This window comes from Doryrhamphus excisus, chromosome 4, assembly GCF_030265055.1.
Source record: "Doryrhamphus excisus isolate RoL2022-K1 chromosome 4, RoL_Dexc_1.0, whole genome shotgun sequence".
Lineage (NCBI taxonomy): Eukaryota > Metazoa > Chordata > Actinopteri > Syngnathiformes > Syngnathidae > Doryrhamphus > Doryrhamphus excisus.
Window position 1 is genome coordinate 18,799,523 of NC_080469.1, and position 25,065 is coordinate 18,824,587.

At 45.0% G+C, this 25,065-nt stretch overlaps 1 pseudogene; it reads left to right on the forward strand.

Annotated features, from left to right (window-relative positions):
* Positions 1-984: 984 nt before the first annotated feature.
* On the forward strand, positions 985-23,321 carry LOC131127777 (uncharacterized protein K02A2.6-like; annotated as a pseudogene).
* Positions 23,322-25,065: the final 1,744 nt, after the last annotated feature.

The window sequence follows — 25,065 nt, forward strand, 5'->3', positions numbered from 1 at the left end:
GGGCTTCAAATAAGTGATGAAGAGCAGGGCCCGTATAACCAACAACTAAAAAATGCGCTTCATGCCCACTCCTCTGATGCCATACGAGGATGGGTTGACCGTCATTACATTGGTATGAGCGGAGGAACGCTGCAACAATATATAGATCATGCCCTCCATGCTGAAAAGGTTATCAAAGACAAGAATAAGAAAGGCAAATCGACAGAAACTATCTTCTACCATGGAGACGGTGATGACAACGGCGTTGCCATCCTGTTCCAACAAAAAGGCAGAGGCCGAGGTAGAGGCCGTGGAAGAGGCCAAGGTAGAGGTAGAGGGTTTGGACCACCCCCGGGAGTGGATCCAAGAAATTGTTGGTCCTGTGGGAGACCAGGACATATTGCCAGGGAATGCAGGAGTAATCCTACATGGCAAGGAAAGTCAAATCAGCAAGGTCAACGAGAGCAAAGCAGCCAATATAGTGCATGACTAGGCGTAGAACAGACAGAAGACAAAGCAGATCCAGTCGATTATCCTGAGGAAGACATCTTGAACCTAGAAGACTTATTGTATCAAGAGAAAATCAGACCAGAAATAACCTTATTAATACAGGGAGTCCCAACTAAATTCCTCTGTGATACGGGTGCATGTAAAACAGTAGTGCGTGTGACACCGCACCTAAGCCAAGACTATGCTGTGGTTAGGTCAGCGCAGGGCACACTAAAAAAGGCTCAATACACACAACCAGTGTGGGTTCGTGATCCAGAGGGGAAGTCATGCCAAATACCAATCCTTGTGTTGTCAGAGTGTCCGGTAAACTTACTAGGACAAGATGCTTTAGTGCAACTAGGACTAGCTATAGCGCCTACTCCCAACGGACTGCGCATCTATAGGCACATACTGGAAGATATTTTTGTTGCAGAAGGTGCAGGACAGCCCAACTACTTTTACACTCTTGATGTAGTAAACAAACCACCCACATCCATGGGGGCATCCCTTGTGAACATGGGCAAGGTTGCAGTTAAGAGAGTGCAAGATCAGATGTCACCAGAGGACTTACATGTAACCATGTGGTTCACTGACCAACCCGACCCTCAGTACAAACACGAATTAGACAGGGTAACACCTACCAGAGTGACAGTGTCATATCTTTACTATGATGACGAATCAAATGCCGCAGCTGCAGTTATGTTCCCTGACAACGTAAAACCATTGTTCAAGCAGCACAACGAACCACACATCTCATTATGCAAAAATAAACGGACGACGTGGAAAGACTTAGGGAACTTAGTGACCAGGGGACACTACGCACGTGACTGGACTGAAGTTAGCGGGAATACCTGGTACAGTGCTCAAACGCATCTGTTCAGAAAATCCCTCTTTTGGGCAGTGAACGCCCAATCGGGAGTACATCTTGCCGAAGCTAACGTAACTTGACACATTTTTCTCACTGAAGAACAGGAGGAGATGTGACTCTCAATATGGGTTCCGGGAGAAGAGGTCTACTGTTGACATGCTGGCATATACAACTCAGTGGTGGAATGACTGTCTAGATACTCAACAAGAAGTTCGGATTATTGCTCTCGATATCAAGAAGGCGTTTGATCGAGAATGGCACCATGGTCTACTAGCCAAACTTACATCTTTTGGTATTTGTGGTGACTTACACAGCTGGATATCTTCATTCTTAGCTAATCGTCAGCAGGCTGTGGTCCTGGATGGATTTATCTCCACTCCTAAAGCTCTATCTGCAGGCGTGCCACAGGGAAGTGTCCTTGGTCCCCTTCTTTTTCTGATGTTCATAGATGATCTGGCTTCACACCTTGACAACGATCTTCACCTATTTGCTGATGATTCAACTCTCCATGCAGTCATCAAGAATCCTGCAGATCGTGCCATGTGCACTGACAGTTTGCAAAAAGACCTTCACGCAATTGAGAAGTGGGCATCTGACTGGTGCATTACTTTCAATGCGAGCAAGACAGAGGAGATGATTATCAGCAGGAAGCGTGACAAGACACACCCCCCTCTTCACTTCATGGGCAGTCAGCTGAAGCCTACCAAGAGCATCACCCTTCTTGGTGTTGTTATTACCAACACGCTTATACTTGGACCCCGTATATTACATATCTTGCTAAGAAGACTGCAAAGCGGCTCTACATCCTAAGTCGGTCAAGGGATCTTCTCCCCTTCAAGGCCAGAGTTACCATCTACAAGGCCTACATACGACCCCTCATGGAGTATGCATCACCCATTTGGAGTGGAGCTGGCAATACTGCTCTCAGTATTCTATGCAGACTACAGCGGAAGACCTTGCGTCTTCTGAACATTGAAGACCCAATCAATGCTGGTATTTACCCCTTGGAGCTTAGAAGAGATGTTGCTACTCTCTGCACATTTTACAGACATTTCTTCTTCAAGCCATCGTTGGAAATTGGTTCGATCATCCCCCCGGTGTTTGCTAGTTTGAGGTCAACAAGATCCTCCTCTACTGCACATCCATACTGTGTAACTATCCCCAGGTCTCGCACACATCTTCACCAATCCTCTTACGTACCAAGGGACTCGCTGCCAGCTCACACCTTTCCCACCTTACCAAATATGGATATATTCAAGAAAGATATTAATCAGCATTTAGTTGCTATTTTGACTTAAAACAATTAGTATTATTTCGGTCCTTAAATGGAAATTAACTTTAACTTAGTGGACCGCTTTTCATCAATTCTCTGATGGCAACACCAGGTCCCATAGTTATTGTAAAAAAACAAAAAAACAAAAAAAAAAACTCCTACATTGTGGTCCCAAGGGCCCACCGACGTAGGCCTAGTGAAAGGTGCCTTACCCGTAGTAATTAGACCTAAAACCGAACACAGACCTAGGATTAAACAATACCCATTGAAACCCGATGCCCTAGCAGGAATAGAGCCGGTAATTAATGTGATGGGAAAATTTATATTTCACAGGTATAACATAGTTTACACATTGTTTGAATTACTTTACGGCCTTTTGTGGAGCTTCAACATTTGCATCCGAGCACATCCTGCTGTCCCTTCAAAGATGGTGGCACAGCAGGAGGCTATCTGTAACCTGGGGTTAGGGGCAGTGTCGGAGGAGGTCATTCTTTGATCAAAGCTTTACCTTCATGGGACAAGGGGACATCAAGAGGTCCCACCAAATGGTTGACCCTAGGAGGTTGTCTCGCATGGGTGTGACAAACCGTGCCAGAAGATTGGGTGTGTAGACTAACCCCCATACATGAGGGTGGCATCGGGGGAGTGACAAGAAAGTCTCTTTTCTCTTGTAATGTAATTCATTTGCATGCTATGGAGTATAAAAGTTCCCGCCAAGAGGCCATTCTTGGCCAGACACCTACAGACCGCCATGCATACTGTGTGTTGTCTGACCCCTTTGTTTTGCAAAGGTAATAAAAACTGCCAGAGCTATGTATTTATTTCAGGCATTCTCTATCCTACTTAGGATGATAGAAATTTTTTCCACAACAATTTGGTGTCAGAAGTGGGATTCCTTGGCTGATTGGATCTGGACCTGTGGCGGACAGCGACTGATCATCCTGGAATTAATTTTTTCCTCCAGCCTCTCTGTCATTGACATTCAGAGATTTTCAGGGCTGACCGTCCAGGATTCCAGACCATCACCACTGGAATCTCTTATCAAGAGTGGAACTACGTTTTTTTTTTTTTGATGGTGAGAATCCTGAAATAATTACTATATTTGAGCATTAGTTGCATGTTTATATGTAAGTGTTGTAGTGTTTCCCATATGCACATTTGGTCACTTGTCGGTACGGATAAGATCTCTGGAACATGAGTGAATCGCGTATCAGAGTATACTGGGTATACTTTCATGCTAATAAGATCTCAGTAACAACATTGAGTGAGTTACGCATGGTATGGGCGGACAAGACCTCAATAATATAAAAAATAAACCAAAAAAATTGTGAGTGAGTCGCGCACCATTGGGCGAACAAGACCTCTGTAATAACAAAGAGTGAGTTGCGCTTGTAGCTGTTTTGTGCTAATGAGACCTCAGTAATAGATTAATAGATAGTAATAGATTAGACAATAGGAGTGAATCATGCACAATTGTATATTGGATATACATTAATGCGAACAAAATCTTGAAGTGATAAAGAGTGGATTACGCATTATTCATTGGATACAGCTCGGCTTTGTCGTGGATTGTGCCGAAGGAACAACACGGATTCGGGGTGACGACCTTGTCTTAAGGGAATTGTGCACAACCGAGTGACATCTGTAAATATGGGAAATCTGGTAAACATGCAACTATAGGTAAAGAAGAAAAAAAAAATGAGGAAAGCATGCATAAAAAAAACCACTAATATGGGGAACTTTTGAGAACAAGAGAAAGTGAGTTAAACAAAATAGATAAGTGAGATTTTTGTTGGGAATAATGGTGATAAGGGAAAACATCACATTGCATTGTTTAAAAGAAAAATAATTATTTGAGAGAAAATCAAAGAGCATTCAAGAATTATGTTTAGGGCATGGACTCTTTGGGAAAGAAAAAAAAAATGAAAAAGGCTAAAAACCATTGAGAGCAGAGAGCACGGCTTGCAACTAAGACTTGTAATGATGATCGTTACATAGATGATGAAGATCTGCAACACACACTGACATGAAAAGAACAGACAAGACTTCTCAGAATAGGTCTTCCTTCTCTTTCTCCTACAGTGCCTCAGTGTCTCAGAGTGGACCATGATCTTGATCGCACACCTCCACCCTTGCTCTGCCAACAACCTGACAACAACATCCTGATACAACAACATGCACAATGAGTCCAATATCATCAGCCATGCCATTATGTCCAGTTTCATCTTCACCAAGACCTAAAGAAGATTCATCAAATGAACTGTGTTCTAACTGCAAACGATCCCTTCCAGACATGCATTGTCACTCGTATCCAAACAGATGCTTAGGAAGTATCTTGTGAATGACGGTGGAGACCATGAGTGGGACAATGGTGTAAGGAAGGCGTGTGGGGAGGCCATAACAGCCCTGCTTGTGTTTAGTGAAGTTGTCCCACTTTCCCTGACGACTGAGGAGTTCTGAAGACGTTTGCTGACATGGTGTTCACGGTGACGACAATCACATCACCAGCCACTAAAACGGAATGTGGCTGACTTAGAACTGGATGTATCGCACCTTTGATGCAAGGACAAGCCATGTACCAGAATCAATGGGTGGCAACAAATGGCCACCTGCAAGGAGGACATCCAGAGAAGAGACTGGGACAGCAATATGACCCTGGCATGTGCAGCAAAGGAGACTTTGGACCAAAGACTTGATGGAGGACTTTCTTAAACATGGTGGAAGGAAGCAAGGAGGTGGGGCGTGATGGGATCATGCCTACTCTGACTCATCTGATGCCAAGGATGATACTGAAGTTGACAGTAACACACACACACACATACACATCTATATGCCCTGTCCTTTTCTTCCTTTTGTTTAGAGTCTTGGCTTAAATCAGCCCCTCTTGCTGATAACTATGTAGGATATGATCTACTTCTCTCTTTTAGAATATGCTATAAGACGACTTAGTAAGGTCATTTCTTTTCCTTTCGACTCTGATGAAACACACTCACTAAGAGTGACAAATTCCTAACCTCTCCAAAGTTGAATGGCAATTATGTTAACTTCGTTGGCCAATCAGGTGAAGTGGACCAAAGACAAGTCACCATTGGATTTTCTGTTTAAGAGAAAATTCATCTTCAAAAATTAAGTTTGTTGGCATATGGTGCAAAGGACCAAATGGCCTATTTTCTAATTCAGATGGAGGTGAAGGTGTAAAAACTGACACTGACCCTGATGTTCACACTTTGGTGAAGCAAGATGCCAATCAGCTGTATGCATATCAAAGGAAGATGCAAACTGGTGACATGAGTGCTCAACTGGTGGAGGAGGTTAAGAATGTACTTTCACGCACGCACGCACACACACACACACACACACACACACACACACACACACACACACACACACACACACACACACACACACAATTAATGCAAATTGATGCTCTGCAAGGTCTTCAATGCACATCATACCTTTCTATGGTGATGAGAAATTTGATAAAAGATATTGACATAGGGATAGCTGTTAGGGGAATGTTTATCTCACAAATATTTTGTTCTGGGCATAAGTGCTGCCTTGATGCACATTTGGGTTACTCAGGTACCATTTTTTTTGACGTCAATGATTCCATTCCTCATGGGTCTCTATCTAAAAGAGACACAGTGACAAATGGAATATTGTGGGCCTTTCTTTTTTGTACAAGCATGCTATTTTACATTTGATTGGGAATGCAAAAACAATTTGTTAATTTATTACAGTCCGCAATTGGATTTTTTGAAAAGTGTTTTCGGCAAAACTACACTCAGAAAGGACTGTCCAGCTGGTTTTTCATTGTTGTGTTGTCTTGTTTGTCTGTGTGAGTGAATGTGAGGCTGAAGCCATCCCCGACCATCACTTTGGAAAAAGGAAACAAATGTATTGCAATACAGAACAAACCCAATGATTAGTTTACTAATAGACACATGCAAAGAACATATTAGGCTGTTCTGCTCTTTTAGCATCAATAGGCATAAATTAAATCTGCTAAAATGTAGATAGTTCAGAACCTTCATCTAAAAATTAGCTATTCCGAAAAAGGCCTTGTAAATTAGGACAATCCGACTTTCAAAGGAACTTGGACCTTTTAAGTGTTGCAAATGACATCCTGACATGACGACTATGAGTGCAACACACCGACAGCAGGGTTCTTCATGGGGGACAGTGGACTGTGACTAAAATTTAAATTGACTGAAATTTAAATGTAATTGTTCTTTCAGGGTTGTTCTTGTGTTGTGGAGAGACATCAATTACTATGAACCATTCCAGCCTAACCTTCATTGTTCCACATTAGGAAAGCACATTCTCCTGGAGGAGGAGAAGACATGTCATATATGGCCGAAACGTGACATCTTTTTTGTTTAAAACTGTTTAACAGTACTAACATGTACTAACATTAACACTGTAACACTTGAAGTCATTCACACACCTAGCAGGGTGTGTCATCATTAACTTCAGTTTGTTCCACAGGACACTTCTTCAGGATCCAGAGTTTGAATTGTTGAACTTTGTTTGATGTGTCCTGCTTCACAGATTACTGTTTGCAGATGTATAAAAAAATATATATATAACGTCATTTGATTTTACAGGGAACTGCCAATGCTTTTGGAAGTTGACACATGGGAAATACATGTGTCAAAAGGGGGGAGAATATCATTTTGTTGAGTAATCATTGTTAACAATTGGACATGATATATATATATTTTTTTTGCTAGAATTGGTTTCTCCAAAACCAAAGTGAGTGAAACAAAGGTAGGTATGAGTTCCAACATTAGAGGTTGATAATGATCAGTGATCAGCAGTAGTAATGACACTCCATGGATTGTACAACACGCTGCAGACTTTGGTAAGTTACTGTATCTTGTTTTTTCTTTACTATATTACTGTATTTGGTACTTTGCCTTCCATAGTGCCAATGGTCATGTTAATGAGAGCAAATGGTCCATTGAAACCCAAATTTCCAGCTGTGATCAAGGAACACTACTACAGTGTGACAATGTCCATCTTAATGCAAATTCAGACCAGATGGTGTGTTGGTTTAAATTCAGTGAAACCTTGTGTTGTTTGGCAAAAACTTAAATGCAGAGCTGGATGTTAAAATTAAAGTTAAAATAGATATTGGTGGCATGATGGCAGAGTGGTTAGCACTGCTGTCTCACAGCAAGAAGGTTTGAGAACCTTTCTGTGTGGAGTTTCATGTACTCCTCATGCTTACGCAGGCTTTCTCCTGACGATTAGAAAATTTTAAGGCTCAATTGCAATCAACGTCAATGGCCAAAATATGAACAAAGTGTTGGTATTCAGTCAGACACTACATGATGGTTGCCTACTGCTCTTAGGTTGCCTACTGCTCTTGAGATTAGCGAGATTAGTCATGTGCAGAGAACACATCTGACATGTATCACGTAGATGTAAAATGTTGTGTTGCTCATTCATTTCTTTCTATGTTCTTGGTGGGTGTCGAGTGACCTGACATCTGTTGGCCCTGGGGGCCATAGAGAGGACGTGTTGGAGTTCCAGCAGAGGGAAGACTCCACTGTCAGCGTGGTCATATGAGAGACCTGCACACAGATCGGTCAAGGCAGAAAGACACTACCTGAACACTAGAGGACTACAACTACAACGACAACCAGAACGGAAGAAATGTCCATGACGCACTCAACCTTCTCGACTGCGTGTTTGGATGGAGTTCACGAGTTTGCACCGCAAGCTCCGGCAACCGAAGAACAAGTGCTTCAATCAAGAGGATTGGCTGGCTGACTGACTGATTGAATACAACACAATAGAACAACAGCAAACCATCAACAGAGGCACAAGGACATAATTTGGATTCTCATTGGGATCGCGGGTAGGCTGGAGCCTATCCCGGTTGACTTTGGGCAAGAGGATGCACAGACTGCCAACCAATCACATGGCAGACACCAAATATCAAATTGAACTGACTGTCGATCAACACCTCCACCATCTATCGCAACAATTGAACACATTATAATACGGTTTTCCACATTCCTAACTTTCATGATAATTAATTTACTGACAACCCTGATCTGATGTTTGTTTATCTGTAAATGTACTGTAATTCGTGATTAATTAATAATCAAAAGGGAGGAGTGTGATGGGAAAATTTATATTTCACAGGTATAACATAGTTTACACATTGTTTGAATTACTTTACGGCCTTTTGTGGAGCTTCAACATTTGCATCCGGGCACATCCTGCTGTCCCTTCAAAGATGGTGGCACAGCAGGAGGCTATCTGTAACCTGGGGTTAGGGGCAGTGTCGGAGGAGGTCATTCTTTGATCAAAGCTTTACCTTCATGGGACAAGGGGACATCAAGAGGTCCCACCAAATGGTTGACCCTAGGAGGTTGTCTCGCATGGGTGTGACAAACCGTGCCAGAAGATTGGGTGTGTAGACTAACCCCCATACATGAGGGTGGCATCGGGGGAGTGACAAGAAAGTCTCTTTTCTCTTGTAATGTAATTCATTTGCATGCTATGGAGTATAAAAGTTCCCGCCAAGAGGCCATTCTTGGCCAGACACCTACAGACCGCCATGCATACTGTGTGTTGTCTGACCCCTTTGTTTTGCAAAGGTAATAAAAACTGCCAGAGCTATGTATTTATTTCAGGCATTCTCTATCCTACTTAGGATGATAGAATTTTTTTCCACAACATTAATGATTTAAAAAAGGCAGGCGTTTTAATTGAATGCACAGATTCTCCAGTAAATACGCCAATATTTCCTGTCAAAAAGGCACCCCCATCCACAGGATGGAGGATGGTCCAGGACCTAATAGCTGTAAATAATGCGGTAATCCAGAGATCTCCGTGCGTGGCTGATCCACACACATTGTTAAACTCACTTAACCCTAAGGCAAAGGTTTTTACTGTGGTAGACATTAGCAATGCGTTCTTTTCAGTGCCAGTCCACAAGGACAGCCAATACTGGTTCGCCTTTACGTTCAAAGACAAACGATACACCTATACTAGATTGCCCCAAGGGTATTGTGAGAGCCCCACTATCTACTCTCAAGTAATGAATGCTAGTTTATCCACCTTCGAACCACCAAGGAAAAGTCAGCTACTCACATATGTTGATGACATATTAGTGGCATCTGAGACACAGGAAGATTGTCTAGCAGACACGATAGCCTTACTAAAGCATCTAGCAGCAGAGGGCCATAAAGTAAGCAAAAACAAACTGCAATTCTGTCAGGAAAAGGTTAAATACCAGGGACATCAGTTGAGTGCAGGGGGCAGAACAATACTGGAAGACAGAAAAACCGCCATACTGCAAGCACTTAAACCGTTGACTAAAAAACAAATGATGTCCTTCCTAGGTCTCACTAACTATTGTAGGAGTTGGGTACCAAATTATGCAGAGATAACAGCCCCACTAAATTCCCTCATGTATAAGGAAGAGTTAAAAATGTCTGATAAATTAATATGGACATCTGACGCTGAAAAGGCTCTTTGTAATTTGAAACAGTCCATGGTCAGCAGTAGTACACTTGCTCTACCAGACTACAAGAAGGAATTTGGTCAGATGGTAGACTGCAAAGGACATTTTATGACCTCGGTGTTAACTCAACTACACGGTGACAAATTGCGGCCTGTGGCTTATTATTCAACTAAACTAGACGCAGTGGCATGTGCTATGCCACATTGCGTAAGAGCAGTCATCGCAGCCTCCCTTGCGATTACTTCAAGCGCAGATATATTGCTTTTCCACCCACTCACGCTGAAAGTTCCGCATGCTGTCTCCGCCCTACTATTGCAGACAAAAATGACCTTCCTGTCACCAGCGAGACACTTATCTTGCATGTCAATTTTGTTATCACAACCACATCTAAAAATAGAGAGATGTACAGCCCTCAATCCAGCTACGCTGGTACCTACCGAGGCTGATGGGGAGACTCATGATTGTCAGTCCTTGGCGGAGCAGACGGCAAAAAGTAGAGCAGACCTTAAAGACACACCTCTTGATTACGGAGAAACTCTGTTTGTTGATGGTTCTTCTAAAAAGGATGAGACAGGAAAACCCAGAGCAGGTTATGCTATGGTGTCTCATGATAAGATTTTAAAAGCTGAAGCATTGCCCCGTCACTTTTCTGCACAGGCAGCAGAATTAGTTGCACTGACGGAAGCGTGCAAACTAATGTCGGGCCGCGTTGCTACCATCTACACCGATAGCCAGTATGCTTACGCAACTACCCACACCTTTGCACAACATTGGAAAAATAGAGGCATGGTAACATCTACAGGGAAACCTGTCACTCATGCTAATCTTTTGACCGAACTCTTGCAAGCAGTACAGCTGCCAAAGCAACTAGCGATATGTAACTGTGCGGCCCACACGTCGGGTACCGACCCAGTATCGCTGGGAAATGCTTTCGCTGATGCAACCGCTAAAGCGGCGGCACAGCAGGACATACGTGTCCTGCTTTTAAATTCTGATTCCTTGACACATTCTGTCTTGCATGACATGCAACAACAGTCGCCTAAACAGGAACAGCACCTTTGGACCACACGTGGTGCGAGGCTACATGATGGTATTTTTACATGACCTAACAACAAACCCATCCTTCCAAAAAATTTGTATAAATGGGCGGCTATATTGAGCCATGGGAAGTCACATGTCTCAACAGGGGGGATGGTAGGATTAATAAATCAAATATATACAACCTATGGGTTCAATTCCTATTCAAAAACTTTTTGTAGGGCATGTTTAGTTTGCGCAAAACACAACGCTCAAGGTAATCTAAGACCAAAAAGAGGCCAGTTCCCTAAACCAGAGTATCCATTTCAACACATACATATGGACTTTATAGAACTCAATCACAGTGAAGGAAATAAATTTTGCTTGGTAATAATAGATTCATTCTCAAAATGGATAGAACTGTTTCCTACAAAACATCCAGACGCACTAACAGTAGCCAAGGCGTTATGCAAGGACATAATTCCACGATATGGAATTCCTGAAACAATCTACAGCGATAATGGTACACATTTTGTAAACCAAATCATAACCAAGATAGGTCAAGCGTTTCACATTAATCTAAAAAATCATTGTGGCTACCACCCGCAAAGCGCAGGATTGGTAGAAAGAATGAATGGCACAATAAAAAACAGGCTAAGAAAGTGTATGGAGGAGACAAAAAGACCGTGGACAAAATGTCTAGATTTAGTGAAACTATACATCAACATTACCAGCTCCAATGGCCTAACGCCTTATGAAACTATATTTGGCAGACCTTATAGCGTACCATATTTTAAGAACGTATGGGGGACAGACGATGAAAGTACCCTAGCAGAATACATGAGAAAGATGTTACAACAACAAAAACAACTGATAGATCAACAAGATAGTGATGATACAACCTCTGTGTCCCAACAGGAAAACCAGTTAGTGGAGCCAGGAGATTGGGTCCTGATAAGAAGCATAAAAAAGAAGCATTGGTATTCACCCAAGTGGGAAGGTCCATACCAGGTTCTGTTGACAACACCCACTGCACTCAAAATAGCGGAAAGGAACACGTGGATACATTTAACACACTGTAAAAAGGTGATAAGTTATGACTAAGCTTTCAATTTCAATCCTAATCTTCAATATAGGGTTGCTCATTTGCGTAATTATTGTAGCCCTGTGGTATCTGTTGTAGAACTGCAACCTTTCACCTAGCTACAAAGGAAGTCCGACTACAAAGGGGGCTGTGCTTCTAGTGTGCAGTCGTCTCAAACCCGGTGAAGATTGTCCACAACTCCGTCACAAAGGAATATATGCTACCCCAAATGAAGGACCCTGGTACATGTTAAATGATAGAGAAGGTTGTTGGGAATCTTTAGTAGCAGACCCCCCAGGTTATGATTGGAAATCCTACATGGATACTACCTCTGCGAAACATCAACGGCCACTAATTTCATTATCTGAATCAAACAGTGGCAAGACCCTAATCTTAACGATTGGGTTAACCTTAGGTCAGCACCTAGACCCAAACCCGTCCAGCAACGATATCTCTTGTGTATGGTTAGGTTGCACCTGCTGGGAATTCATTCTGTGCCAATGGAAAACAGGGTATGATAGGTGCTACCCCATTTCGTTGTGCCAAACCTTTACGGTGCATCTTGAGAAACCAGAAATGACCATGGTGACGTTGCGGGCTGGAATAAAAGTATATACAGACCCCAAGGTTGACGACTGGTTCACAATAACCACGGGAATTTCAAAAAATTGACAACAATTGGTTATTGATGGCTGAACAGATTGCGTCATTTGTATGGGAGCAAGGCCCATGCTAAAGGTAGTTCCGGCGGCTTTAAATTCCACTTGTTTGACTGATGTTATGAATAGTACCAGACCAGCATCAAAATGTACCTTTTGGGATAGCATTCATCCGATAACACCGGCAGAAAAAAGAAAACCCATCTTTTCTAACAAAATTGCAAAAGGAAATTTCACATGTGTCAATAGAACAGGAGAAGGTAAAAAAATGGGAATTTTAAGCCACACCAACTGTACAACTATGGTAACAGTGGACATCTACTTCAGACCAGTATCGCATAGTGACATATGGTGGTGGTGTGGGGAAGACAAAATTTATGACCGATTGCCATTCAACACAACGGGATTATGTGCAGTGATAACATTATTACTACCTGTACATGTCATACCAATGTCTGTCACCGACTTGATGAAATCTGTGAGTAACATTTTACCACACTCCTGGAAAAGACAAAAAAGATCTGGATGGAGTGCAGAGGATCCGACCTATATTGATAAATATTAGATATTAGTAAATCAAGTAGCAGCAGGATTTGAGTAATCTATTTCATCTATTTATTGGTGGTGCACTATAAACAAGAATGTAGACAGAATAAATTACATCCACTATAACGTGCAGAGATTAGGTAACGAAACTCAGGAAGGATTCTCCGCTATCCATGAACAACTGTCAGCTACCTCCCTCATGGCTTTCCAAAACCGTGTTGCTGTTCACATGCTCCTGGCAGAGAAAGGAGGAGTGTGTGCCATTTTTGGTGACCAGTGCTGTACGTTCATTCCGAACAACACTGCAGCTGATGGGAGCCTCACCAAGGCCTTAGAAGGGCTCAGGTCCCTTAACAGCAAGATGAAAGACCATTCTGGAGTTGACACGTCAATGTGGGATAGTTTTGGAGAAATCTTCGGCAAATGGAAACAATTAATAATGACCATTATAATATCAGTAGCTGTATTTGCAGCCATCCTCACCTTATGTGGATGTGGTTGTATTCCCTGCATTCGTGTTTTGTGCACTAGAATAATCACCACAGCCATGCAACCTTTAAAAACAGAAGTGTCAGGATTATATGCACTCTTGCCCCAAGCAGATGAAAAAGGCGATGACGACCGAGAAGATAGCTTTCTCAATCTACCAGACTTGTTCCCAGATCCAGGAGACTACGAGTCTCCCCTCTGAGTGTAACATGCTGTGCTAAAGTAATGATTTCATGACTGAAAATCGTTTTAGAAGAGGTCATTGAATGATAACCTATTTAGTGCAAACTGGATAAACAGGAGGGAAATGTTGGAACTGTGTAGATAAGTTATCCAATTTGCTGGTCTAGCTGTTTGCCTTTCTAGCTACAAGTTAGTAAGATAGGTATAGCTTTGTTCTATGTGTATGTATGCATGACTTGCTTTTATTGCAGGATGTGGCACCAGCAGAAGGGGACAGTTGATTGCTCAAGCAGTCAACCACGAGCAGAAGCATGTGTGTGCATGAGGCAGATAGTGGTTTGTTTTTAAATGGTCTCAACTGGATAGTCAGCACACCTTTCCCGTAGCAGTTGAGGCCTCATGTGACCTAGGGCATTCCTAAATAAAAAGGCAGGGGAGTGAAGGCTGTTTCAGAGTTGGTTTGGAGGTTGTTACTGAGCAGACTTCAATCACTCTCCTTGCAAGTAAAATATCTCACGTCTCTTTGTCCTCTTTGAGCAGATTGCTTTACAGATGTTTGGTGATTAAACCTGACAGACATAAAGGTCGCGCTGTATAAACCGCACTGTGACTTCACTAAAGTTTCCTGCTACTTCTGCAGCCAGGTGCTTGAGCCCAAAGTTTGTGCATCCAGGTGATGACGCAGCTCCAAACAAGTGAACTTTCATGCGGAACACTGACACTGGAGCTTTTATATTTCCCTGTTCCCACCACAGGAATCGGAGGTAGTCTTGGTCTCTTGGTGCAACATGAAATTGATGGAACACCCGCTCCACATCACACATGAGGGCTAATTGTCCTTTGCGGAAGCGAGACAAGACCCCTACAAGGGTATTGGTAAGATCTGGTCCAGTAAGTACACTGTTGTGGTGGACACTAGGGGGCAGGTCTCTCACCCAGTCGGTAGGCGTGTTGGGGGCGTGGTTTGATCCCTCTTTTTGGCGCGTAAATGTTAGCGCTATATAAGATGTTCCATCTTTGTGATTGGGTGTGGTTTCTGAGCCGTCAAGAAATAAAGCTCTGCATAAGACAAACAAGTGAGTCTTTCCTGCAACAGCCACATTGGTGACCCCGTTGAACATGTTTCAAGAGGCAGATCAGTGTGATTCCTACTCGGCCATGTCGCCCCAACTTCCAGCCCCAGTGGTTTCAGCACATCGAGGCGCTGTTCCACTTGAGGGGAATCGCGACAGACGACTCCATGTACTACATGGTCGTTGCTGCTCTTGATCAGACGACCACTCGCCGTGTCATGCAGCTGTTGCGTGCACCTCCGCGTATTGGGAAGTTCGACGCGCTCAAGCAACTTCTGCTTAGGAGGTACTGTCTGTCGCCCGCGGAGAGGGCTGACAGACTGCTTTCGCTGCCCGGCTTGGGTGATGGCACGGCCGCGGACTTGATGGACAATATGCTGTCGCTGTTGGGCTCGGATGACGGCGGGTTCCTTTTCCCGCACATTTTCCTGCGGGACGGTTCGCGGTGCACGGTGTGGAGGCGTCCTCCGCCACCGTCTGCGGAGGGTCCGCCACCGTCTGCGGAGGACGCGGACTCGGCAGTGGTGGCTGGTGTGTCTCAGAAGCGGCGCGGGAAGGACCTGTGTTTCTTTCACCAGCGGTTCGGCGCAAAGGCTCGGCGTTGTTCTCCCCCCTGCGCTTTCGGGGCTCCGGGAAACGCCAGCGCCGGCGTCCAGTAGCAGCTGTGGGCGCCGGTGAACGGAGTGAGCTGCTCTTCGTTAATGACTCGCTGTCGGGAAGGCGTTTCTTGGTGGACTCCGGCTCGCAAGTCAGTGTGCTTCGGCGGGCGGCGGGCCTCTATTAAGTGCCGCAAATGGCTCATCCATCGACACGTTTGGCACAAGGTCGGTGACTGTTTCCACGGGCGTGAGTTCGAGTGGGACTTTGTCATTGCCTCTATAACTGTCCCTATTATCGGCGCTGATTTTTTGTGTGCTAATGGATTACTTGTGGATGTTGCCAATCGCCGTTTGATTGATGCTGTGTCATTTGCCACATTTCCGTGCAAGACGGGGGGACTTGGGCCCTTAACACAGGCTAACTTTTTGACGTCGGGTGACGTTTTCCAGCGTCTGTTGGCGGAATTTCCGGCCTTGATCACACCATCTTTTTCTACCGCGGATACCTTACATGGTGTTGAGCATTTCATTCCCACAAGGGGACCGCCGGTTTTTGCGCGCGCTCGTCGCCTTGACGCTGCTAAATTGGCCACGGCCAAAGAGGAGTTCGCCATGATGGAGCGCTTGGGCATCGTGAGGCGATCTAAGAGCCCGTGGGCCTCACCTCTACACATGGTGCCTAAGGCGGACGGGTCATGGCGGCCATGTGGCGATTTCCGCCGCCTCAACAATATCACTGCGCACGATCGCTACCCCATTCCGCACATTCAGGATTTTTCCGCCCGCTTGACAACAGTTTTTTCCAAGGTCGACCTGGTCCGCGGTTATCACCAGGTCCCTGTGCGTGCCGAGGACGTGCCCAAGACCGCAGTAATTACCCCGTTCGGCCTTTTCGAGTTTTTGCGCATGCCTTTCGGCCTCAAGGGGGTGGCGCAGACCTTTCAGAGGCTGATGGACTCGGTGTTGCGTGACCTCACTTTTGTGTTTGTCTACCTTGACGACATATTGGTGGCCAGTCCTTTGGCTGAGGAGCACCTCTCGCACCTTACGCAGGTTTTTCGTCGCCTCGATGAGCACGGCCTCATTGTTAATCCGGCCAAATGCCAGTTTGGGCTGCCGGTGATAGATTTTTTGGGCCACCGCATTTCATCACAGGGTGCTATTCCCTTACCGGCCAAGGTACAGGCAGTGGCTGACTTTCCCCGCCCGGCTACAGTCAAAGCGCTGCAGGAATTTTTGGGCATGGTTAATTTTTATAACCGTTTCCTTCCTCGCGCTGCCCACCTCCTGCAACCACTGTACGCAGCCTTGCGGCAGAAAGAGGCTAACGACCCCCTTGACTGGACCTCTGAGCGGGTCCAGGCTTTCCAGCAGGCTAAGTCCGCCCTCGCCGACGCTGCGCTTCTTGCTCACCCCGTTGCTGCAGCGCCGGTGGCCTTGACAACAGACGCGTCTGACATTGCCGTTGGTGCGGTAGTCGAGCAGCGAGGAGAGGGTGTGTGGCAGCCACTTGCATTTTTCAGCCGCAAGCTGCATGACAACGAGCGAAAGTATAGCGTTTTTGACCGGGAGTTATTGGCGCTTTACCTGGCATGCCGCCATTTTCCGGCGATCCCGATATCCGATCCCTTGTGTCCGGGAGCACTGCCCTGCAGCTTGAGGACGTGGTGGTACAGGATGGTGGTCCCACACTCCTCTGTGATGTTTCTACTGGCCGCCCCCGGCCCGTGGTTCCGGTGGGTTGGCGGCGCCGGATTTTTGATGCGATGCATTCCCTCTCGCACCCAGGGGTTCGAGCGTCTGTCAAGCTGGTCAGTGCAAAGTTTGTCTGGCCTGGCCTTCGGCGGGATGTCAGGGAGTGGGCAGCTGCATGTGTGGCGTGTCAGCGTGCCAAAGTCCACCGGCATACGAAGGCCCCCCTAGAGCCATTCCCGATTCCAGACAGGCGGTTTGACCATGTGCATGTGGACCTGGTGGGCCCTCTACCTCCCTTGCAGGGGTATACGCACCTGCTCACTATGGTGGATTGCACCACCAAATGGCCCGAGGCGGTCCCGTTGTTTGCCACTGCCTCTGCTGACGTAGCCCGCGCATTTCTATCGGCCTGGGTTGCACGTTTTGGCACGCCGTCTGATATCACCTCAGATAGGGGGCCCCAGTTCGTATCGGAGCTCTGGTCAGCGTTGGCTGCATCCTTGGGTGTGCAGGTGCACCGCACTACAGCCTACCACCCTCAGGCTAACGGTTTATGTGAGCGTTTTCACCGGTCTCTCAAGGCTGCGTTGCGGGCCTCGCTCACCGATGGCAACTGGGTCGACCGTTTGCCTTGGGTCATGCTGGGGTTGCGGTCGGCTCCCAAGGAGGACCTGGAGGCCGCGCCTGCTGAATTGGTACTCGGACAACCGCTTCGCATTCCAGGCGAGTTTTTACCCGAGAGCTCTACTTCCGCGCCCCTTCGTGTCCAAGGGCCCTGGGGCCCCTGGGCCCATTCACCACTGTTTTCCACGTTCGTTCGTGCCACTGGACCTCAGTTCAGCGCGTTTTGTTTTTGTACGTCATGACGCCCACCGGTCACCCCTTCAGCCCCCCTACGATGGTCCTTTTCGAGTGCTCGAGCGTGGGTGTAAAGGTTTTGTGCTGGATTTTGGCGGCCGCAACGAGCTTGTTACGGTGGATAGGCTTAAACCTGCGCACATGGTAGCGGGGGAAGGGATGTTGCCGGCACAGGTCCCTCGTCGTGGTCGCCCCCCGAGGTCCCCGACCAACCCTGCACGGATCAGAGAGGACTGTCCTTCTTCCCCTTTGCAGGTTTTGCCCCTTCCTCCGACTGATGGTCATCGCAGCCGTGGTGGCAGGCTGGTGAGGCAGATGGTGTTAGGTTTTCACCTTCTCCCTAGTATTCCCTTCTGGGTGTTCGGGGGGGGGGGTTGTGTGGTGGACACTAGGGGGCAGGTCTCTCACCCAGTCGGTAGGCGTGTTGGGGGCGTGGTTTGATCCCTCTTTTTGGCGCGTAAATGTTAGCACTATATATTGGGTGTGGTTTCTGAGCCGTCAAGAAATAAAGCTCTGCATAAGACAAACAAGTGAGTCTTTCCTGCAACAGCCACACTGTAAAACATAACATGGAGCTTAATAAAAAATACCAAGTGAACCTAACTAACTTTTCGTCAATTTGTTACGAACACTCAATTTAAGCAAGTACCATCAAGGAGCCCTCATCTATTTGGCGCTTAATTAACTTCCGCGTCCCGACAAGTCCAGCGAGCGGATGTCCATGCTACTGAAGTGGTCACTTTTGTCGGGATTGCTTTGATTCCTGTGCTTCGAACGCTTTGGTAAGTAAATATGTCACTCTTTCACAGATGAACGATTGTCTTTTTATTAATAAGTGCGCAGTTCATTGAGATTTTAATTCGGGCTAATGTTAGCTTAACTGAGCCATACAACAACACAAGGGGAGGAGGAGTTGTATGTGGACAAACAACTACATTACAAAGCGGTAAAGAATATGTCACTTGCTATTGACAATATCTTAGAATGCATAACTATTGAAATCTGTCAAGAAAAAAAGCAACAGAACGCCACATTTAAGGATAGAAATTAAACCATTACCATTAAACCATACAACCGTGGCGACATCCTGTTGCAAATTTTAACCATTGCGATAAAATACGTTTATGGGGTGCTCTAGCTAATACAACCGACCCCACAGCATGCAGCTAGGATGCGTCGCGATACTTTTTTGCTTTTTATTTTTGCCCCACGAGCTGCCGAGGCAGCGGGTCTGCTTTCACCCAGCTCAGTCCGCTGCCGCATATAGAGAGACCCGGACTCTTTTCGAGCAGCGAATTCAACTGTTCACATGTCGATTTGTCCTCGTCCGTGAGTATGTATTTAACAAAGTGACATAACCCGTTACAGTAGTTGAGATATTGGGTGTCATACTCGGCTTGCTAGATTATTGTTCATGTTGCTCATGTCAAGGATATATAAATGTAAATATTAGAAATGTCTTTGTGGTTTATAGGTCTTTGACATAGCTTTTCACCTGCACCCTGTTTCTCTTGCAGTTTTGCGGCTCAAAGGTTTGGTGGGCATTCCATCCAACACTAAAAGGTGATATAACCTAATATCTGCAAATTAAACTATCTTTAAGCACTTCTATTTATTTTATGAGTTTTAGTAAGTTGGATAACAACAAAATTAAAATAAATTCAGCAAGTTAAAATGTGTTTATTCCTATCTTGTGACTCCATAAACATATTCTCTCTGAAATTAACAGATGTCTTAATTTACTTCCTATTTTTAAACCTATTGTGCTGTTCAAAGGTAGTCAAAACAACAAATTTATGGTCAGGAAAGTGTGGTGGTTTCATTGTAATTGATTGTATGCTGAGTGACAAACTCTGAAATGTAAAAATCCAACACAGATTTATCCTATTTTCTCAGGTTAAGTTATCAAAATGGACCAAAAGTTATTGCTGAGAGTTGTCATTGATGAAGAAGATATTAGAAAAGTAACTTTAAATGAAAGACCTGATTCCATTGAAGATTTAAAAATGCAATTGAAGGATGAACTATTGCTGCAGTATGACTTTAAACTGCAGTATGAAGATCAAGACTTCAGTAATGCTCTTTGCAATCTCACTGAAATAACAGACTTGCCTGATAAAGCTACACTGAAAATCATCCCTCTCGTGACTCTGCATGTAACAGCCCTGTCATCACCAACCACAACTTCAGACACAGAGTGCAGCAACGCAAACACTGAGATCCTCTCTAGTGCTGGAACATCACCATTGTTGAGGGAACAGTGGCCAGATTTCTTTGACATACCAAATTTCTCAGTTGATGTTGCATACAGACTCAGACAAGGAGATCTTGCTTATATGAAAGATGGCACACGAACAGCTCTGACAAGAGATATGAAGCATGACATACTGGAAAAGCTTGCAGAGACAATGTACTCTTACAAGGCTTATCCTGAAGATGACAACTTCAGCAATGTTGCAAAAGCATTGATTAGCAAGCACCCTGGTCTAACTGAGCCTGGTCCTCAGCCTGGATGGTACGGCTGGAAGAACAGTCTTAAATTTAAGATGGCTAACTACCGAACTAAACTTCGAAAAAGCTGGATGTGAGGATGTCTCAATCAATGGGGGTAAAAGGAGCAAAGGCAACCCAGAGGGAGACTCATCCAGCAAGAACATTAAACGGGGGTAAAAGGAGCAAAGGCAACCCAGAGGGAGACTCATCCAGCAAGAACATTAAACGGCCAAAAAGGGGCGAAGCAAACTATCTGCCGAATTTACCAGAAGGACATGATGAAACAAGTCTTGAAAATGACAGACAGACTCTTGTTGAGGAAATGAAGAAAAGAAGACCAAATGGCATCCTCATATCAAAAGTGATGGACCAGACATTCCCACTACGCAGACAAGAGATTGTTAAAAATGAGCCTGAGGTGAAGAACATGGTTGAAAGATGGCCAGCATTGTTCACTGAAAGACAGGTGGGCCATAATCAAAGCCGTGAGGCCAGAAATATCACTTGTAGGAACATAAACTGTTGTTTTGTTTGTTTTACACAAGATAATACAAATCAGTATTTTCTGTTGGTGAGAAAGTGGCATGGACTATTCTCATTTGTTATACGGTGTTACACCTTTAGTAAGCTGGAAGCATACCTCAACTTTCTATGTTGTAAGCAGACAACCCTCCTTTTATTTTTCAGGTGTTTGTTGAGTTTAATAGAATTGCCAGTAAGAATCTTGAGGGAGAATTTTTTGAGGCTCTTGACCAGCACACGCCACGTTTCATCAAACTCTTCAGGTCCAAAAAGGGAACTATAGCAACTTCATCCAAAAGAGTCGCTGAGAGGCTGAAGCCGGGCCCTTACTCTGTCTGACGCGCCACACATAAAAAATCTCCGAGATACAAAAAATGAGTTCAACCTCTTATTAAAGAAAATTAATGATCAACTTATGATACCGTGCACAAACTCATAATCAAAGTAATCACAGAGATTAAATGAATTAGCGGTCAACAAAAAATACGGCAACCCTGCTCACCCTCTCTCTTTGTCTCTCTCTGGCCACACAGGTGAACAGGTGCCTATATTAACGAAATGTCACCGCCCATAACCAATTGACCTACTTCCCGTGTCCACGTGATCACAACGAATCTAAATAATATCATAAACAATAACAAACACCACTATTCAAGTTTAAACTATCATTCACCTACAAAGAATCAATCCAAATTCATTCATGGCTCCTACATTCCAGCCCCTAATTATTAGGTTCACACATAATAATTACCCATATTCATATCAATAGGAGACATGTAACAATTAAAAGCTTCATATTTAAAGTCCATAATACATATATTATCTTCTGTCTTCTTTCTTCTTGAATCCAAAGTCTGTGAAGTCAATAATCAGGCTCAATCAAAAGATTTTAGCCATCATTCTGTGGCAAATCTTCAGCCTCCTGTAGTAGGCAGATCTTCGTTATTGGACGATCCAGGCAACTGCCCTTTGTTTTGATCCGCACCTGCCGCACTAATCCTCTTCTATCTGGAAAGGTTTGAAGAACTTTTCCGATAACCCAGGAATTTCGAGGTGCTGTGTTGTCCACAATAAGCACTATATCTCCAGGGACAATGTTGCGCCTCACTCTGGACCATCTCTGACGCTCCTGCAGTTGTGGTAAGTATTCTTTAATCCACCTTTTCCAGAATAAATCTGATATGTATTGCACCTGCCTCCATCGCCTGCGAGCGTAAAAGGTCAGCTGCCTGGCAGTCTCCTGGTGGTAAAGATGGTAAGGTCTTCAGCAGCAACAGGTAATTTGGCGTCAAGGCCTCCAGATCATTCGGATCTGTAGATGCCTTGGTAATCGGCCTGCTGTTAACGATGGACTCCACCTCACAAAGAACCGTGTGAAGGCCCTCTTCATCCAGATTTTGCACGTTCAGATTAGAATTTAGGACTTTCCTCACAGACCGGATTAACCTCTCCCAAGATCCTCCATGATGTGAGCCAGCGGGGGGGTTAAAGGTCCATTTTATTCCTTTCTGAAGAAGTGCATTGTTAATCTGTGACTGATTCCATTGTTCAATAGCGGTTCTCAACTCACGCTCTGCTCCAATGAAGTTTGTCCCATTGTCCGAGCGCAGTTCCTGGACTTGACCTCGTCTTGCTATAAGCGTCTGAGTGCATTTATGAAGGAGTCTGTGTCCAATGAAGATGCTACTTCAATGTGAATTGCCCGTATGGCCAAACAGGTAAAAATAACACCATACCTCTTTACAACGCTCCTTCTGCTCTTCACTTCAAACGGTCCAAAATAGTCAACTCCAACACGAGTAAAAGGCGGCTCGTCTGGAGTCACTCTTTCAGCAGGTAGATCTGCCATCTGCTGGGACACTGGCTGAGCATTCAGTCTCCGAGAGATGACACACTTAGACAGAGCTCTCCTTATGGCTGAACTAGCCCCAGTGATCCAATACTTCTCCCGCAGTTTGGCGAGCATGTGGTTACGGCCACCATGTCCCACTTCCTGGTGAATATGCCTTAGAATAATGTCTGAGATATGGAAATCTTTAGCCAATATAATGGGATGTTTAGCCTCTGCAGGCATAGAAGACCTGCTCAGTCGACCGCCAACTCTCAGAACACCATCTTCGACCGGTGGGCAGAGTTTATAAATATGGCTATGGCCCTTAACACTTTTGCCTTGTTGTAGCCTGGAGAATTCCTCTGGAAACTTGTTCCTTTGGCAAAACCCGATGATTTCCATCCCGGCCTTCTCCAGCTCCTCCACTGACAGACAACTTGAACGATTCTCCCTTTTGAAAACATCCATATTCTTCTTCAAAGAACATTCCTTGTGTATCACATCCAAATCAGACTGGGCAAGCTCGGTGGTCAACTGTTTCCTTTTCTGACAGCAAGCCAAAAGCCAGTTCTTGAATCTCAACATCCAAGCTACAGACCTTTTCAGACCAGTCCAAGATGAGAAATAACTGATCATGCGAATGAAAGCATCATCCTTCTCGCTGGCCTGTACAGCATTCACTGCAGCAGCTTTCTTGACGTCAGGGTCATCTGATGGAAGCTGTTGCACATCCTCAGGATTAACAGCCCACGTACTCTCAGGTTGATGGAGAAAAGGTGGACCTGACACCCATGTTAGATTTTTGAGGAATGCATCCACTTTCAAGCCTCTCGAGGCCACATCTGCTGGATTACTTGCAGTGTCTACGTACCTCCATTGAGAAGACCGTGAAACTTTGAGAATCTCTGAGACCCTGTTGGCAACAAAAACTTTGAACCTGGAAGTCTCATTCTTGATATATTTGAGTACAGATGCACTGTCTGTCCAAAATCCTGAAGATCCAAATGTAGCTCTTTCCTCCACAGGACATCAATACGGCTCGCCATAGTGGCAGCGATTAGCTCCATACGAGGGATGGTAACAGACTTAAGTGGAGCCACCCTAGCCTTTCCCATGACAAAAGCACTGTGTACCTGAGAGTCTTTGTTATGTGACAGCAGGTAAGTCACTACCCTGTAGCCTTCTTCACTTGCATCACAGAAATGGTGCAGCTGTGCTGTGGTCATCTCTCCAAAGTTTAGTGGTTTCAGGCATCTCATGACGTTAAAACCCTCTAGACGGCACAGTTCCTGTAGCCACGCCATTCTTTGACAACTGGTTCAGGTATGATGTCATCCCAGCCAAGTGATCTCCTGCACAGATCTCTCAAGATTTTCTTAGCCAATAATACTACAGGGCTCAGGATTCCAAGAGGATCATAGATGGAGCTGACAGTTGAGAGAATTCCCCTCCTGGTGAGTGGTCTGTCCTTAATAATAATCTTAAACTTAAAAGTGTCCGACTGAATACACCATTCCACACCCAGCACTCTCTCCACTGGTAGCTGATCCTGATCCAGGTCCAAGTCTGTCATGTCTGTTGCTCGGTGGCTTTCAGGTATTGCAACCATAACCTCACGTCTGTTGCTTATCCATTTCCTAAGCTTAAAACCACCCTTTGCACAGATGGAGACAAGGTCATGATGGAGAGATACAGCTTCCTCCTCTGAAGTCACCGACACCAGACAATCATCAACATAGAAGCAATGTAGGACCTTATCAATCACTTCTTGGCTGAACTGTTCCTTATTATCTTCTGCACGTTTCCTGAGAGCAAAATTGGCGCAGCTGGGAGACGAAGTTGCCCCGAAGAGATGCACCATCATCCTGAAGTCACTGGGTTCTTGATTTAAATCCCCACCAGGCCACCAGAGAAACCTCAACAA